The following is a 19,741-nucleotide window of genomic DNA, read 5'->3' on the forward strand; positions in this document are numbered from 1 at the left end:
GTCATTCTCTGATTTTCCAGAAGTTTTTTTTTTTGGTATGCATTTTAACAAAGCAAGATGAAAATCTAATTTGATATCAGATGAGTGAGTGTCTGCATTGGACAATATCATTGAATGTCATCAGTGGTGTCCAGTGGAATATCCTTCTGTTGCTTCTCAACTTGTACATTCTTGTGATGCTCTTACCCAATTTCTCAGCATTGCTTTTACCTTTGTGAGAGTAAATTCTGACTCAACAGGTGGGCAGTAGGTAAAGAATGCAGCAAATGAAGCACTGTATTTGTTCATAGGATTTTTTTTTTAGTGCATCTCAAAGTAGGAAGGCTTTGTAGCTCACTACCAAATATTTCATAGTATTCTTGGAATAATATATGCACCAGTCTTTCATTTCACTGTGCTCCAGCATACTATAGACTGAATTCTGTGGGACTTAGACTATCACCCACTCTCAATGAGAATCCTTTTTGTCTCACACACTGGCTCACCATTTGATAAACCCACAATGGGTTGTCTAGTAATTTAACACACTGTGTAAAGCTCTCCACAATTACAGAACTGCATCCGTTTGGCTTCTTAAGGGAGGGAAGAAAGTCATTCCTTCAGAGTAGGCTGTGATTGGGACAAAGGATTTCTTTTGTATTAGGCAAATGATAATTTCCTTTTCAACTGAAGCATATTGTGTTTTGTTCAAAGGAAGGCAGATTTTTAAGTATTTCGGTTTTTCTCTTTTAAATTCTAATACGTTCATGTCCTCACCTGGCTTGTCTGTCATGCAGTATGAGTGAGAAGGAATATAACAATAAATAAAATGCAGAGCTGTTTACAATGGAACCTGTGCTGCCTGCAGACAATATTAGTTCAGTGAAGCTGTGATTGGGTATTTCTTTCCTGCCCACAGAAACAAGTTTATGTGGGTGAGTTGAGATGAGCCAGAGTGACACCAAGGCAGGTTGTTTGTTATTAACTTAGAGAAGAGCTGCTATTTCAAGGTAAGCAGGACCAGGATCTCTAAGAAACCCATATAATAAGCTTTCACCAAATGGAATATATCTCAACAAATTATAAATTGTCCTTGCCAGTCTTTTGAGTCTCCTTTTGCTTGGAAATACCTGTGGAACTGAGGTATTCCCACCAGGCAGATAGTGTGGGTGCAGCATGTGGATAGCACAGGTCAGATTTTCAAGCAGAAGTGAGATTGTGCAGTCTCTATTTCACAGGCTGGTGGCTGCAGCCCCTGTAAAAACAATGAGAGGTATCCTGCAGGCCTTGCTCTTTGCAGTTGGGTGGAACTTTTATCTTTGGTCGTTTGTCTGCTCTCTATTGATTCCTGAGGTTTGAATGGAATTCCAGTAGTCATCATTTTCAGGTTTATACAGCAGCTGCTATCGCAGCCTGGCAGGAGTAAGTTTATAAATTGAATTCTGAAGGGAAAAACCTTCTCTCAGGAAGAATGTTATGGACCATTCACCTGCCTAACAAAAGCAAGGTAATTTAGAGTGTAAGGCCTCTTAACTGTTGCAGGTGCCTCCAGTCAGATGCTGCTGAGGTTTGTGTCATATCTGTGCAAGCAAAAGTAAAAAAAGAAATGTACTGTGAGACTAATAGCTATAGCCTCTGGTTTTCCTGGCTGATGTTGGAATATTGCTCTTAAAGTAGCTTGGATTTAATGTGGCTGCATTAATCAATAGTAACACATTCTGGGTTTAAATGATCATTATGTCTAGTCTGTCCCCTCCTCCCTACTTGTCTGTACAGCTTTACTGTAAATTTGACTGTTTTCCTTCCAACACTTAACCCAAAAGATTGGGTGTTCTTGGTTGTAATCTTGGCTTCTGTCACTTCTGGTGTTATGGTCTCCTGTCAGTCTCCTGACAGAGGAGGAACCACAGGCATGTCATAGCTGCACTTGAACTCATTTGAGCAAAGTTGCTTCATGTCTCCCATTTTATATCTCCCCCTCCCTACTCTTTCTGCCTTTCTTCTCTGTTTCTGTCATCAGTGTTGGCAGCTAATTCTAAAGTTGCACTTGTGTAGCAACTCTCGTGATCTGCTTGCTGGGTACTGTGAACTACAGACAACAGACAAGAAATCAGTACAAAAATATTACTAAATTCAATTACTCTAAAAACATCTCGAGAAATGTTCTAATCTTTCTTTTCCTGTTTGTGGAGTTTATATTTGCCATTGATTTAGGGAGTAGGTAAGTGTCCTGGAAATGAAGTTTTGTTCTGCAGAAAGCTTGTGATGGATCATCCAGAATGGCTTAGGACAGCCCAGCAGTCTGAGCAGAGATGATCATTCACAGCTGGCATGATAGCAGCTAATGACTTTTTAAAGGAGTCATGGGGTGTTTCTGCAGCCTGGGACACAACTTGTTCCTGAGCAGGTGCTGGGAGGGTCAGAGCTCCTGTAACAAACCTGATGTCATTGTGTTTAGAAATGTGTCACTGCATCTCCTGTACACGTCACTCCACAGTTTTATTATTTCATCCACACAAGCAGCAATGAAAAGTTACAAGAAAGATTTATGAGTGAAATGGTCGAGTTCTTCATCCAGCCATTGCAGGGACTCAGTAACAGATTGAGCTGTCTCTTGCATTGTCTGCTGCAATTTGTCTTGTAATAATAGACTTATATCAATTACAATGTAAACTTGCAAGCTGAGTTTCTTTCCATTTTTTTTAAACTTGTTTGGAAGTTGTGAGCCCCATTTTTCCCAGTGAAAAGGAGGGAAAACCTGTAGCAAAAAAGAGAAGGTAAAGCCCAACACCAAGAATAAATTCTGCTGCAGTGCTGGTGTCATTGATATTCACTAGTTGTCCTGGAAATCTTGTTCAAGGCCTGGTAGCCACCTGAGCTGGACATGGAAGTAAATTAATTTCATTTAGCTGGTTTAATTCAGCCCTGGGAATTTTGCTTGGACATGCAGCCAGTGAAAACATTCCAAATTCTACAAACAATACATTCTGTATTTATTTACTCCTCGAGTACATAGAATTGCTCAATGGATTAGGGGTTAGTTTTGACTTCTAAATGTTTTGTCTTCAAATCTCAAGTTGTTGCTGGTTTTTTACCAAGTGCCTCCTGATGGGTTTTAATGCATATAGTGAAAACCAGGGTGAGAAGTGAACTGGCAGTATAATTTCTTGACTGATGCAAAATCCCAGCATTACTAATGTTTTGCAAGAGGCTCCCATAATAAAGAACAAATAAGAACAATTGAGTCCATCTGAGACAATGGGTGTTATCAGAAAATGTTTAAAAAACCAAGTGAGAAATGACCAGGGCAGACTTGTCAGGAAACACATCTCATGGCAACATGATGTTTGTCCTCTCAGGTTACTCATTTGAAGAAAGCTGAATACAATATTCCAGTGTTTAACAGATTAAGTGTCAATAGATTTAAATTTTACACTGATGTTTGCTGTGACACAAGTGGAATTTTAAATTCTTTCGCAGTGCCTGATGCAGATTAATAAAGATTGCAGTCAGTGCTTGCCAAGCACACATCTTGAGAGGCAATGTGGCTGCTGAGTGCAGTGCTCACCTGATAAGAGCTTTTTTTCACCTGCCACTGACCTTGGATATTAGTGCAGTAACTTCTAGCAAATTACCCCACTCTGCCTGGACTTGGCTGTACATGAAATGTTGATAATGGTGGCTCATTCCTCCGTCAGGTGCTTTGAGACCCAAGTAATTAAGTGTAAGATAATAGCCTTGCAATGTGTATATAAAGGCAAAATGCACACTGCATGGGTAGCTAAATGAAATGCTTATGAGGGAGATATTCATCAGTTCATTGACGAGCTGTCAATCTCTGCCTTTACTCTGGTCACACACTATTAAGATATTGAACTGTATAAAGATTCTGGGAAACAAAAATGTCAGCACCTCCCAGACCAGGTAGATCAGCGTTTACACTATAAAACTACTTAAAGGTGGGGTTTTTTTTGGAAACCATTGATTAAAATAGCAGGAATTCTGATGTACCTTCTTGCAAATAAAAATTTTCATTCACTGTGGAAAAAGATTTCTTTTCCATTTTCCACTATGAAATGTTTCTTCCTGCAAAGAGTTGTTTGATAAAACTTCTGATTAACATTCTGTCTGCCTTCCTGGTCTCTTGTAGAGATGCAGATTTTCTTCTTTGAGGCTGAAGACCTACACAAGCCTTACAGGGCAGTGTAAATCCATGAACCAGTGCTACACATTTTCCTTCTTTAAAACAGCAAATGGCAAGCTGAAAGCTCCCATGGGTCTGTTGCCCATAGGGATGTCTTTGGTTTTCATGGAGCTTTGTTTCCCACTGAAACTATAAAATGTTTGAGTGTTTGTGAGGGTAAGATTAGTTCTGATAGCTGGACCCTCATCATGCCAGGGGTTTTAGCATTTTGTTTTTTATTTTGGTTATGATTCCCATGCAGTTTGACCAAAGACCACCTTTTTAACATGAAAATTCTCCATTAGGCCATAGGGAGAATGGAAGAGGATGGCACAAAAGATAATTTATTCTCAGATTGCTCTAGTTCTGTGCATGTAATATCTGAAAGATACCAGGTTTGGGTTTTTTCTGTTTCAGCAGAGTCATTCTCCTGCTCCAAATGACTCAGTCTCATTAGTAAAATGCCAGCCTGTCATGGCAAGGGGAGCAGAGATGACTGATGAGGCTGCTCAGGGTAGGAAAATACTTGTCCTCAACCTTGTGATCACCCTCTCTCCTAGTGGGACCTGCTGTTCTGTTCTTCCTCTGCTCCTTTTTCACTCCCAGGAGCGATGATCCATCAATCCTGTGCCTGGCTCTTGGCTACCACACTCTTCCTGTGATGGAGAAGCACTGGCAGACAGCAGATAGGAAGGTGGAGATACTTTTGGGTCTTCCTGCAGCACTGAAGGAGCCCCAGTGAGCTCTTGACAGCTTGAGAGCATCCTGTGGGTTGGGAATGTTCTGCAATCACTTGTTCCTGCATTAGGGACTGTGGTAATGAGCCCTTTCTTAGCACTTGTCAAGGTAATAACAGTGCTGTGTGCTCAGAGCGTCCCAAAACCCTTCCAAGGAGTAAAATCTGAAAACATGAGTGTGTTTTGAACAGCAAGCAGAGCTAACAAGGTGTGCTGACGTGTTTCATCTCAGCACAAGTGGCATTTCCTCTCTGTTTGTCGTGTGTGAAGCACGCAGCAAACAAGAGCAGTGGGAGGCAGTTTCAGGTGATGGTGCTTAAATGTCTTCACTTTGTACATGGCAGGTTGGTTGTGGCCAGCAGGTTAATGCTTGAAGTAGTCCCTGCTCTAAATTCTGTTTTGAAGCAAATTTAATTCAAAGAAAACTGGGCAGTGTAGGTTTTAAACCTTAATGTAAATTGGTCATATTGCAAATGCAGAAGCCTTTGATTTTGATGAAGTGATCTGAGAGCCCAGTAAATATTTATCTCTTTGCTGTAATGCTTTCTTACACTGAAGATTTCAGACATCTAAAACTCTTTTTCAAAGGCTGTTCCAGGTGATTTTTTTTTTCAGTGTTAAGCATGTTCTTCTGCCCAGCATGCGTTTGAAAAATACCCCTTATTTAACTTACTTCAGCTGGTTTTGGATTTAAAACCCTACTTCAGTTGTCTGGACAGCCCTGCCCTTGCTAAAAACAGTCTAAAATAAGGATGACCTTTTCAAATTTCACCTCTCAGCATCTTACTACACATGAAGACATTGCTGTTTTTCCTGTATTAGTCCCCTTAGTCTGCATCTCTTCACCTCCCCTGGCTCTGTCTGGAGCACACTGACATCAGGTGAGTTCACAGCAAATGCAGTTTGTATCTCTGTGTAATCCTCAGGGTCCCATCAGCCTCTGTCAGCTCGGGCTTGTCAGGGCTGAACTGGTGTCCTGCTGTCACCACTGCCTTCCCTGGGATGCTTCTCCTGCATTTCTCCTCTTGGTGACCTTGGGAGCTTCTGCCACAGCCTGGTTTTGCCTCGGGTGGGGCAGGGAATGTTCACAACATCTACAAATCCAGTTTTGGCCCTTACAGAAGCGTGGGGAAAAGGGGGAAAATCTGATGTCTTTTTTTTTTTTTTTTAGTTTGTAATTAATTTATCAAATTTAATGAAAATCTAGGTGTAGTAGTGTTCTGTTGTAGCCTTTAAGCTGATTGTGTCCTCACTGGAGTGTTGGGGTCCTTCAGCACTCCATAACCTAATTGCCTTGAGAATCTGAGAAAGAAAAAGACACTAGTTGATATTATATTTTTTTAAACCCCTAAAACTTAAAGAAACCTATAAATTTCACATAAGATTTTTAAATGACTTAAAGAGGAAAAAAAAATACTCTTTTAAGCATTTAAAGGAAAAAAAAAAAATCTGTTTCTAATCTTTACTGTCATCCCCATCATGTAGGTCTGTCCAAACAGTCACCTCCTGTCAGGGTTTGGTCTCATGGCGACACACCTTTCCCTGATCTGTCTCCTGTACTCTGGTGACAACTGACAGGTATCCTGACACTTAAAACATGATGGGATTTGTGTCTTAAATTATAGACATATATAGCTACAAATTAATAGGAAGGTAACACTGAGCCTCCATATAAAGTGTCACAGGGCTGGAGCTGATTAGAAACCCAGGAGAAGGATGAGTTGGATGTTTTGTGCAGAGATTTGCAGAAGACAGATGAAGTGCACAGAGCCCTGCAGGAGGTCCAAGCTATCTGTAGTCTCTCAAGGAAAAAAAGTTCTGGTGGAGATAAAATGACATTATCTGTTCTGGTGATAGATAACAGTTGATTCAGAGATTAATTCCAGTTGGGAGCAAGAGCTGAGGCAGGATTCAAAAAACCTGAAAGCATGGCTTCCTCCAAACTTTCCATTCTCTCCTCTTTGCCTCCCTCTTCACACCCACCTGCTCTTTGCCAATATTGTCCATAGAAATACCTTTCATCACCAGTAAGATACAAACCTCTCCAGATAAAAAGCCCTTTAAAGCAGCCACTAAAAAGCTGTGAGGAATAAAAGCTTTGCCGTTCTAAAATAGGAATGCTAAAACACTGATTGAAAAACCATGCCTGGCTCTCTCCTGGATATGACAGGATATAATAATCAGCCCATCTTGCTGAAAGGCTCTGGAGTGCCTGAGCTCCACAGCCATTAGGAGGGAGCGACAGGTAGACAGACAGCAGAGCTGCAACTGCAAACAAATATGTCAAAAGTAAATGAACCTCAGAATAACCACTCGAGAGAGAATTCACCCCTGTTGTCTTTGCCACAAAAGGCTGTTTACTCTGCTTGCTGCAAAAGGCAGAAGTCAAAAATAACAGGGGAAGAGCTGCTTTCTGGCTGCTGGCATTTATTTGATGCTGGGTCTGAAGATGTGGTTGCAAGTCCCAGCAAAGCTAAGTGCTATGCAGCTACATTTTTTTTCTCCCCCCACACTACCAAAAGGTGATTGAGCAGACTTGGAGTCTCTAGAAACATCTGGATTCTGTTTGATAGCACCTGCTGGTCTCTGTGTGACCATGGACAGATTTATTTGGGTTTCCAGCTTGCTTCAGGGATTCAAGCTGGATCACAGTGAATTTGATCAGGTAATGCAGATGAATTTAATTAGCCCAAGGTACCATGGCTGAGCTTTGCCAACACCCTGTTCATGCTCTGGATGCTCTAACCCCCATGTTAATCAAGCCTCTAGACAACATGGAATTTTAACTGATTTGGCTGAATATCCAGCAGGTTATTATGTCTTTAAGAATATCTCTGTTGTATTTTCGTGGCTTTTCAGTGAGATGGTTTCTGTGTATCTCACTGTCCTGTCTGCAGAGAGTTCTCCCCTTTCCCAGCCATCCTGTGCTGAGTCATAGTTTTGGCACTTCTGCTGTACTTTCTCTCCCACCCTCAAAAATCTCTGGATTTGTGTGATCTTTGGATCTTTGATGTGTGTTTCCACAGAGGTACAAATAACAAGAGAGCCCTCCACAAGCTCAGCTGCCTGTTGTTTTCTCCCTCAGTGGCATTAGTGCAGTGTGTCACTGCTGATTGCTGCTCCTGCCATGAGATGTTCTTGAGGCATTGTCACTGCGATGTTTCTTGTGAAAGGGAGGGAGGGGAGCTGCCTTGAGCAGCACTGCAAGGGTTATGACTGACAAAATCAAATTTGGGTAGCTAATTATTTTTGCTGACCTAAACACTTTGACAAATAGATATGAACAGATTTTTGACTGTAAAATGAAAAGAAGGGATACCTCTAGAAATGTGTGGATTTAGCTGTTCAGTCAGGACTAGATGATAGAATAGTTTGGTTTGGAAAGGACCTTAGAGAACATCTATTTTCAGCCCCATGCTCTGGGCAGGAACACCTTCCACTGGACCAGGTTGCTCCAAGCCCCATCCTTGAACACTCCCAGGAGGGGAGAATCTACAACTTCTCTGGCCTGATACCTCTAAATCTATTTTAAGACAGGAACAATGGCCTCTAAAAATTATTTTAGCATCAAAGGAAAGCCTGTGGTGCCTGTCCTGGTTCCTTTCCAGCCCTTGTCTGCAGTTCTCTCCAGCTGGGTCTCGATATGTGCTTTATGCCAGAGGCTGTGTTTTAAGGCTTAAGAGTAGATGTGTTAATGTGTATCCTGTCACACTTTTTCCACAGCAGACTCCTTCCATCCTTGTGTCTCCTTGGGTGTCCTCTCAGTGCTTTTAGGGAAACAGCTATTTGTTGTCAGCCATCATCCACCCAGGAATTTGTTTTCTCAGGTGTAATGACTGCAGCAGAATTCTTCAGCATAAATACCATTTTACAGTCATTTAACAGCATTTTCGGCGCTGATGTTTATTTCATCTAAAAGGGGCAAAAGAGTTAATTGCATTGTCTAGAAAGGGAGACAGAATCTTGCCAGCAACCACGAGGCACTGCTGCTCACTTCGATAGAACTGAACTCACAGTAGTGGCAGCTGGATTTAATTATAAGTTTGCAACCCTGTGGTTTCAGCAGCAGCTGCTGAAGAATGGATAATGCAAGTAGCCTTCGAAGCCATTCACATTAGAGATAAAACCTTGTCATTCACCGAGACAGCTGACTGAACAAGTATTAAAATGAATAAAGATTTCCCCAGGGAGGTTGCAGGATGAGGTTTGTTTTTTGTCTCGCTGGCTCTGGCTCAGATATGTCAGGCATGAAGAGTTTTATTCTGCTTCCACCCAAAATTATGAGACCACTCACAAATAAAAAGTCTTAGATTATCTAATCTAAGGAGTGGTCATGTGATTAACCTAAACAAGTTAGAAAGGAAATATTACTTACTGGATTTTTGTATTTCTGTAGCAGTCTTAAGGAGTACTATCCCTGCCTGGAACAGGGAGAGGGATGGGAGAAGGCTAAAAACATGCTAAAGAGACCTTAAAAATTTACTTCAGTTTTTATTGTATTCAATGATATGTCAATAAAAGACTACCACAACTGAAATCTATGGAAAAATATGTGACTACTAAAGCTATATATATTTATATATCTATATATATATATGTATATATATAAATTTTTATCACCTTGAAAATCTAAAATTGCAAAGTGAGTTTGAGCCTTGTAAAACTAAAACTAATAGCTAGAACCTCCACAGGCGAATTAAAATATTCTCCAAGTCAGGTTGGAACAAGAGCTTGGGCTAAATGATTTTTCCAGCATCATTGGTCAGTCCTGCCTAAAATGACTTCCCATGCTCTCTTAAATTTTGAGGTGGGTGATGACTTGGAGTACTGGAAACCCTTTTCTGTTTTCTCTACCATAGGACTTGGTATTCTCTGAAAATAGGTCTTGTTTAAGGTAGGTTTTGTTGTTCACATAAAAAGCTATGAAAGTTGGGTACATTTAAGATTTGACTGTTTGAGAGTTGAATCTTTCTTAGGTCTCTTCCTAGGTGCCTCCTTTTTCCCCCAATAATAATGAAAGCACTGAATTACTGTGCTTAAAGGAAGTGCAGCTTTTATTTGTCTAGGCAGATATTTAATTTCTGCTTTGTCACATCTCCTGTGCAAGAAGAGGCAGCTGTGGATGAAGTGGTCCCTGGAGCCTCTGGTCCTGTGATTCTTTGCAATTGTCTTTATTTTTTTAGTCTCTTTATCATTCTTCTTCTTTTCCCCCCTCTTCCTTTTTTTCCATCCTTCCTACTTTCCAAACCTCAAGTTCTGACTTAAACTTTAAATCCAGTTATTTTAAAATTGTTTTCTGGTTCTTCAGGTACTTTCTAATAATCTCAGAATTCTAAGTACACCAAAAGTTGAAAAGGCCAAATCTATTTCTTCCAGTGGCCACCTGGAATAAAAGTGGCCACTCCTGTTGTTCAGATGTTTGAGAGATTCTCATGGTGCTGCTGAAGTGAGGGAATTGGTGTCTGTGCTATCCTTTTAAAGAAAACTTATTTCTAACTGTTTCCTTTTTTTGTAAAATCTAATTGCTTTTGCTTCACCAAGAATTCACAGGCAATTGCTTTTCTCGCTGTTACCCGTACTGCAAGGATAGCTTTTGTGTGCAGGGTTGCTGACCTGAATCTGTTTTCTCTCCCTGTAATCTCACTGTTGGGGAGCTCAGAAAGCTGACAGGAGTTCGGGGAGGCAGCACTGATCTGCTGGGTGTCTCACATCGTTTCCTTCACCTGTGAGTACTGGAAATCCTGTTAGTATTTAACATAGTGTGACATGAGGGGGGAATAGCCCATTCCAGGGAGATTTCTGGGGCTAGATTTTCACTCCATTTTTTTCCCCCTACACCTGTTCCAATCTCAGATGTACCTGCAGTGTGATTTTTTTTTTTTTTTTTTTTTTTCCCTTCCCCACTGACCCTTTGAAACTCTCACTGTGGCCTCTAGATCCATGTGATGCATTTATGTTGTAATTAATGCAGAAACTAACTTACTTGGTGTTGGGCTAAAAATCAATATTACGCTAAACTTCCTGAGTATTTTACCATTTTGGATCTCAGTACCCTATGGAACATGGACTTGAAATTGTGGGCAGAGCTTGTTTTAACTGAATATCTTTGTTTGCTTGTTGTGCTTTTCCTGTTTATAGGGTTAGTGTGAGTGATGTTTTCCAAGCTGGAATCTGCAGTGCATCCCTTCTGGATCTTTGTTCAGTTAAAGAAGTTGAGAGTTCAGTTCAATCCTCTCTTCCCTGATTTCTGTGTTTTGTGGTTAAAATCTGCTTTGATGGACTGGAAGGTGGTACTGTATGAACAGATCTGGGAGCTGAATTTGGAATTATTTTCACACACAATCTCCACTTGTAATAATCTTTTGTTAGTTTTGTGTAGTGTGGGAAGCAATAGGAGGGAGAATGTGCTAACAGAGTAGATAAGAGAGAGATGTTCATCAGAGGGCAAACTTAATAACTGTGAAATAAGTGACTATATTACAGTGCTTGCTGAATTCTTTGCATGGAGAGCAGATTCATCTGTGGTATGACTATGCAATTATACATTGATTGCAGCAGAGTTGTGCTTCACATCTCTGGAGAATTTAGCCACAATTTGTTTCACGTTCCACCTTTGTTCCAGCCAAGTAAACTCGAGACAGAAGAAAATTGCACAATACATGGGGAAAAATGGAAAAGGAGAAGCTGTAGGTGTAGCTCTGAGTGTTGCTCTCGTCATCATCTTTGTGTTGCAGAGAGCTTTGTGTGAGGATCCATTTATCCTGGCAGTTGTTCATTATCCTGCCAGCCACTTGGCATTATCATTCATTCTGACAGGCACATAATAAAGCCAGGAGTTTCAGAGCTGATGAACTACTGGATCTGTGAATAAATACTTCGGGATTTTTGGGATGGGCAACTAATTCAATTTCGCTGGAAACATTCTCTTTGGGTTTCATCTAATTCTGTATGGAAATGGGATGGCAAATCAAACAGGTTCCCCAAAACCTGCAGTGCCATCACTCCTCTCATGGACTGTGGGCAGCTTGCTGGAGGTGAAGGATAAAGTTAACTAGTAATTCAGACAAGTGTATGAAAGGGTAGCATGACTCATTAAAATATCACAGAAAGATAAACTTATCCATTCAGAACAGTTCAGATTAAGGTTTGGATGGTCCCTTCCTCTTGTCTCATTTTTCCTGGTATTGCCAGAATTTTTTAAACCAGGACTGTTCTATTAGTGTAAGTTCTCCTAATTAATTGATATATTGCTCTCATGGCCTCCTTATAAATGTTCATTTACATAAGCTTTCAAAAATGCAAATTCAATGCCAGTACATCTTTTATTTTTAATAGACATATCAATGTATCAAGGTGAAAGTGTGTATAGCAACAGCACATTCTAATTTATAAATATCAAAATATATTTAAAATTTGCTCTCAGTGTAGCACTGCGCCTTGGGATTCAGCAGTTGAATATGCCTGAGGTGTAGCTGATCACAGTGTGTGTTACAGTCTGGTTACCTTGCACCAACAGCCCTGGCTGTGCACTGATCTGGATAGAATGCTGTGAGTTTTGTTTGCCCTTTATCCTGACACAAGTACTCGGTAACTATCACCTGATTTATTTTATTGGGCTTGTTCCCTTCCAATATCAAATATCCTGACTTGGTAGTTTTAAGCAGGCTGTATTTTTTTTGCTCTGTTGGGAGGCCCATATTTCTGTCACCATTTCAAAGGTTTTCTGTTAAGTGCTAACAGCAAACCTGTGAGATTTTTAACTAGTGATGGTGAAGATCTCTTGCCTACATAACACAGTGGCTTGACAGATGTGCCAGACTCTCCCTGATGACACTTTGATATCTGTGGGATAAATTAGTTGGTGGCTTACAAAGCTTTGCTGCACTGAAGCTGGAGGAGAAAGGATGGGGGTTATACTTGTCCAGAAACCACATCAGTGTTCGTGTCTAACGGTGTACACAGTCCTGGGGAAAAGGAAATAAACACAGCCTTGCTGGGTGAGAACAGAGGGACTGGAGGTTCTTTGGTGCTGCTGTGTTGTCATCCCACTCAAGGGACAGAGAGATCTTCCTTTATTCAGCATTTTTCTGAAGTCCCTGTCCTGCCAATGCAATGCAGGGTCAAATTCCATCCACTGCAGTGTTTTTTTTTTCTCATTTTCCTTCTATGTTGAGTCCTGCAGGATGTCTGTGAGCTGTGACTCTCAGGGTAGGTGGCTTTGACAGTCCCTGAGACAAGGATGTTGGGCTCTCCTGGGAAACCTTTCTTGTGTTTCATTGCATGGAGGATGTGCAAAATGAGTACAGAAGTTCTGCAGAGCATTTGAAGCACCTTCCTGGGCCAGGAAGGACTTGTTGCCTTGCTCTAGGTCTGGAGCTCTTACAGAATGCCCAGCCCCTGGGGATGTACCTCCAACACAGCCACAGACATAAGTGTTCTTCAGGAACTCCTTCCCCATCCCTGCTCTTGCCCAGCCCAACAGGAGCTCTTTGTGTTGCTTTGGCCTCTCACATCTCTCTGAAGGTTTGCTGTGGCAGGTGTTTTGCCAGGTTTAAACTCTGCACTAGGTTCATGTTACCTTTTAGAGAGAATGAACTCCTAACCCCACTTCCATGGGTCTGTCTGTGGCTTGTTCTGTGTCTGGGGCAAGCAGCTTTCAGACTTTTTCTCATCTTACCCATCTGTGAAGTACGTATTAGAAATATGGCCAGTTCAGTTATTTTTTTTTTCTAAATAATTTCAAAGCCTTTTTGAAACCCTTATAAAGAATTTCATCTCTATGGAGAAATGCTCATTAAAAGCCTATTCAGTTCTCAGTGAAGGAAGTGAGATTCTGTGGTTTAAAAAACACTCATTTCAAAATTCTCCTTAAAGGATTGCACCAACTACATTAAAACTGAGGAGGGCTATTGATTTAACACACACAATATCATATTGTGCTGTTAGGTTTTTCTTTTGGTAGAAATTTACTATTGATTGTTTTCACTTTGACCAGATAGTAATGAATAGTGAAGTAAGTCTGTGCAGGTTGCCAATATAAAAAAAAGGTTTGAAAACTTTCATATCATTTTTGATGTAGTGTACTTGTAATGATCTCATTCTTTCTCATACTTAAAGTAAATCATTGTCTTCATTTTCTTGAGAATAGATTTAAGCTTAAAATGCAAGTTTATATAAGTGGCAGTATTTGGTGACTTGCTGTTATTATTCACAAGCAGGAAAGTGTGAATGTTGCAAATTCTTGAAGGAACTTTGGCTGAAATTACCCTGACTTAGACTCCTTTTAGCCTTGCTGACTTTGAGGGAGGGATATGAGGCAGCAGAAGACTTGATGCACCATTAACCACACTTAAATAGAAGACCTTCTGGACTCTTGGATACTTGCAGCTCAAGCTGAAATCACTGGGAAGCTGAAATGTGAAACAGTGCAGGTTGAGATGGGTGAACCTGAAACAAACTGTCCCAGCAGAATTTGGGAGCAAAGTGGTAAAACACACTTTGTATACGATGGCTGTGTCTGGCAGGGTCCCTCCTGACTGCACACACCCTCAGCATGTTTGGGAGCTTCAGTATTTGTAAAAGATGTGCTGTCACCATGGAGTAAATGAGAAATGATCACCTCCTGCTAGAAGGGGTGGGAGACTTCATACACATGAGGCATGACTGAACCTTTTCTCTCCAGGAAATTCAGGCTGGTGCCAGTCAGCGTGGCACAATAAAAGTGCATCCTAGTTTAGGGGGAGAGGATAAAAAATAGTTAGAAGAGGGGAGAGGAGTTGGACTTCAGTGGGATAGCAGTGTTAAGTGATGTGGAGTGGCAGTTCTGCAATTACATGGATCTGGGACTGTGTAGGCAGAGGGAATAATAGTCCTGGAGCCAGAGGAGAAATTTAGGAGTAGGTGCCAGGAGAGTGGATGATTGTTTCATTTTTAATTTTTATTATTTATACCATTAATTTTTTACAGACTTTTTTTTTCCCCCCTATCTGAAGCCAGCAATTTAGTGGTTTCTGCTATAAACTGAGGTTCTGGTCTTGGCAGTGAAATGCAGCTCCAGGATTTTGGCCGCTCGACTTGCTTAACTCTGCCCATCTGTCATCAGCATCCTCTATTCTGTGGCAGAGAGAAACAGGGAGTTTGACTTCAGAGATGCTTGTTATGCCTGGCATGTCACTGCTCGTGACAGATCTGATGTACTCGTGTAGCAATTAATGGTGGTGCAGATTTTCTTTTGGCACCATCATGCTTCATGAGTTTTCATCATCCTGCACTTAGTTTGAAGTGAACAAAACACTGAATATTAGAGACAGGCGAAGGCTGAGATTGCAGATGCCTTTGCAAGTAGGATGAGAGAAGATGTGCCGTGGTGGAGGCCTGGCTGGGCATCAACATTCCTGTTCTGAGATTGTTTTCAGGATCTGAGAGATGTTTTGTCTTGATCTTGCCCTGATTTGGAACAGAGCAACAGAATTTAAATGTTTATGGACCTGATTATCTCTGTTATTCTGCTCCAGGTAGACAACACCTCTAACCTGAGCAGACCCCGCTCTGGCAGGTGCTGAATAAACCTGAAATGATCCCTGTGACTTCTTTTAGACTCATTCCTGAGATGAGGAGCCCTTCAGTCACACATGTGGTGTCCCTGGCTCTGTGCAAGCCTTGGCTGGTGCCAGCAGAGCATCCCAAGAGCATCCCAGTTCTGTGACTGAAGGAAACCCCTGGGGCTTTTGGGTCCATAACCCCTCCAGATGGGCTCTGAGGGTTGCTGCAGCCCAGGGATCTCCAGCTGCTCTGCGAGCAGCTTTGCTCTGCACAAACATACGCCTCCTCTGTGTCTCAGCAGAGCTGCATTCCAACTTGTGTTTTCTGTAAGATACTTCTTTTATTGAATGATCTAAAGACTAAACAAGCTTGTTTTTCTTGGAAAGGTCTCAATAGCCTTTATTGTAGATTTAATTCTGCTGGTGTTTATGGAAGATCTGATTGGCACAATCCACTGTTGTGGGCCTCTTCTCGTGGATGGTCAGCAGGATGGGTTTAGTACAGCATTAAAATCTCCTCTGCTGAGAATGCAACTGCTTTTATTCTGATGTAAAACTAGTGAAATAAAACACTAAGTTAAACTACTTCGCCTCAGAATGAAACTCAGTGTAAATATTTAGGCTAAAATGTGAAATGTTTTACAGCAAGATCCAGTATTCAGCATCTTCTCACGTAAAAGAAGGTAATAAAACAAAGATAATCTTTATCTTCGCCAAATGAAAAAAATCCACTGCGCTGATCTCACTTAAGCCTGTATAAATAATTACTCTGAATTAATTTGGGGTTTATGTTTATTCTGCAATGTGATTGTCTGACAGCTGTTTATATGCAGTTGTAGCTTTATAGCCTAATTCTGCTGCTGCTGATGTGAATGTCAAACTCAGCTTCCTTCAGTGGAAGGACAGTTGGACCCATCTGAAGAGTGAAACAAGATTTTACTTTATAAAAGTAAATTGTTACAAAACCCCTTCCTGTCTGGGTTTTCATCGACTAGAATGTGTTTTCCATATTCAAACTGTAACGAGTAACAAGTTGAAACTTGCACTATCTTTGCTGGTTTTAGTGACTATTACAGCATATTTCCAAAGTGTTTTACAGGCATACTATTTCAGGGTTTTGCTTATTGTAGTCTTTAAACTGAAAAATGGCCTTCTAGGGCTGAGCTGTCCAAGTCCAGCTTGGCAGCTGCTCTGCTGCAGACTTGGACTTGTCTCACTTTCACATCTTGTCGATGGAGTTATTCCATATTGTATTACAGATTTCTTATATAAATAACTTTGCATCTCAGCGGGACTGAAACAACAGTTCTGGACTGTGACTTTTCTGATCTTTGATGCCTTTGCTGGCAGTGATGTGTGTGTGGGTCCTGACTCAGCTACTGCACTCTTCTGCCTGCTTTTTTTCCCCCTCTTTTCCATTATTAATATCAAAGGATCACTTAGGCACCTCAGCCCAGGTCTGAACAGCCCATTTGCTTCCAGTCTGGAAGGGCTGGATCATCTAAATTTAGAAAAAAAAAGAAAAAACTACAGTAAATCTTTCATATGGGGAAAGATTGCTTGGACTTCCTTTTTTTATGCCCTTTGCCCATATTATGTGTGACAACTAAAGGACCCAGTCATAATCATCATTATTTAGGTAATTTTTCCCCAAAGGCTATGTAATTCCTTCTGTTTCTCTGCTGTTGACAGAGTTGGAAGGGAGACAGCATTAGATGTGGCTTAGTCACTTTACCATTTGCATAACAACAAAAAACATTTACTAAAAATCACTTTCCGCTATGCAATAATTTAATATACAAAAATAAATATCTTTAAAATACCTTGGAAAGATATTTACCTCTAGAAAACTTTAAAAGTTCATTTTAATTATGAATGCTGCATGCCAGTATTTTCACAGTGAGTATCCTCTATAGAAGAAATATTTCTTTCAATGCCTTCTTTTGGGGATGTAGGAGGTGGGCCTCAAGATATTTGTATGCTCTCAAAAAAGGGTTTTACTGAAGTGTATCTGCAGAAAGGTGGTGATGCCTGCCATTGAACTGAGTGATTGATTGATGTCTGGCTTTCAAAATACATTAGAGGATAGTCCTTTTTTTAAATAAGTCTTTCTGGTTTCAATAAAGAAGGAATGAGCTGCTTTTAGAGGCTGTGAGAAATTCCTAACAGTTTCTTGATTTTCTTTTTCCCAGCCACCAGTGTTACAAGGTGGGAATCCTGGTTTATTCCAGTTTTCAGGATAGCCTGAGGCACTTAGTAAAGTCAGTATTGTTTGCTTGTAAATGTGCCATGGATAGAGATTGGCTCTTAATGAATATGTAATTTTGAGGGGTGTGTGTGCATGTCTATGTACACATGTTATCAGAGGGTAAGGAAAAAAGGTTAAATCTGTAAATCTGTAGAGTTTTCTAGTCAATCTTAAAGGTAACAATGCTGTTTTTCTGCTTTGCTTAGGGAGCTTGTTGACATACACATACAAATAAACTCCAGGTCCAAGTTCACTGTCACTGAACAGTCTGTGCATTGTGAACACATACAAAGACATTCTTTAAAGGTAGCTTCTTCCCAGCTATCCTCCTTACAAATGCTCACAAAAGGAGCAGAACCTTTCCAAGACAAGCTTTTTCCAGGGGATCTGTGTCTCAGCTGAGAGTCCTTTAGGACTAATGCCTCGGCACTAGCCTGGATATTGAAATCTCAGCACCATTAGCTGGAGTGTCCCAATTACTTTAATTGACACAGACATATTTGAGGAGAGAGGCTGTTTCCAAGGTTACCAGGATTTGAATTACAACATCACTTTTGAAAAAGGAAAAAAAAAAATAAGATAGAAAAAGCTGCCTTCCCTCTAAACTCCAGTCCTATTAAAAGTCAAAGAAATTGTAGTAAGAGTGGAGTAGGCTCTTCCCAGCCCTAGTAAATATGGTCCTAAGCAAAATTATTCAGTGTCTTATCTAATGCTGTGGCCACTTTGATTTGATTTATTCACAAAGTACCAGTGTTATGACTAAATGCTCTTAAAGGATTGGTTTCTGGATCATAGCTGCAGCCACTGGGGAATACTGTGCAACACTTTGCTCAGTGTCAGATCCATGTGCATGTCTGGCACTGAAAGAAAACACATCTTCTCTCATCACCCCTCTTCAGGAGAAATGTGTTACAGTCGATAGAAATGAGAGCTGAGCCTTCAGCTCTGTTCTATATTAATGTTAAAAATGTTCATCTTATTATAAGTTGGCCTAATTCTAGAAATACCGTGTCTTCCAAACACTTTTGAATAATTCTTAAAAATACTCTCTTTGCTGTGATGCAACTCCTAGTTCCATTGCTGCATTCCAACATCTGTTTTGCTTTAGTGGGAATTTCAAGCACTTCTCCTCAGTGTGGTGTGTGAAAATTTGAGAGTATAATTTTATCCAGTTTCTGAGGGCCTAACACTGGAAATGGCAGCAGGGTGGGTGTGGAGTTTTGGGTGTCCTGAAAGAGGGAGGAGGCACAGGAAAAGTTAATGCTTAAAGGTTTTGCCTCATTGTCTTTTTTCCCCACCGCTGCCACTTTATAGTGAATATTGCACCATAATACAGAGGGCAGGACTTTGCTGTGACAGCTGGAGCTTTGCAGGTTGGTGCCTTTGGTTCCTCCTCAATAGTTCAGCCACCATACCCTGTGCAGACCTTCCTCTTTTCCTCAGGCTTATTCTGACATGGAAATCTGAAGGACCTGGCAATGGTGGCTGTAAATGAGGACAAAACAGTGGAAGGATGGAGGGAGAATGCAGCAGGGGAGAATCTATAGAATATACATTACTCTTTCCCCTCTGGCAGTCAGTTTTGCATTTAGCTTTGGGGATGAACTCTGGGAATTGACTCAGCCAGTGCTGGAGCTGAACATTTGCTGTTGTCTCCCCTTCTGTTGTCTCGTGGACTAAGTTGTGCTCAAAAGTTCAGAGGAGCATTTTGTTCTTAATTCTGTATTTTCTGTAATGGTCTAATGCAGAAAGTCTCTCTGCCTGTAAGCTCAGCCAATTAACTTTCTGTGAACTCTCCTGCTAAATTTCCCTCCATTTCCATCAGTGTAAATCAGGAGCAGCTTTACTGGCCCCAGTCTGAAGTCTCTTTATGTAAGTGAAAGTGGAGAGTTTGAAAAGCAGCCTGCAAAAGCTTTTGTGGCACAAATTCTCTTAAGAGAAGGAGCTTTTAGTCCTCCTGTGCTGCTGTGTCCAGGAGCAGCCTGTGTGTTGTGAAACAAGGGCAGAAGTACCCAGTTAGTTCACACCTCAGAGCCTCCTGGGGATGTGGTAC

At 40.9% G+C, this 19,741-nt stretch overlaps 1 protein-coding gene across 1 annotated transcript in view; it reads left to right on the top strand.

Annotated features, from left to right (window-relative positions):
• The window catches only part of LOC146433077 (uncharacterized), a 181,452-nt gene that overhangs the window by 14,844 nt on the left and 146,867 nt on the right, over window positions 1-19,741 (top strand). The window lies entirely within an intron of this gene.

The sequence above is a fragment of the Lichenostomus cassidix genome, chromosome 9, assembly GCF_008360975.1.
Source record: "Lichenostomus cassidix isolate B80296 chromosome 9, HeHo_3.0, whole genome shotgun sequence".
In the NCBI taxonomy this organism is placed as follows: Eukaryota; Metazoa; Chordata; class Aves; order Passeriformes; family Meliphagidae; genus Lichenostomus; species Lichenostomus cassidix.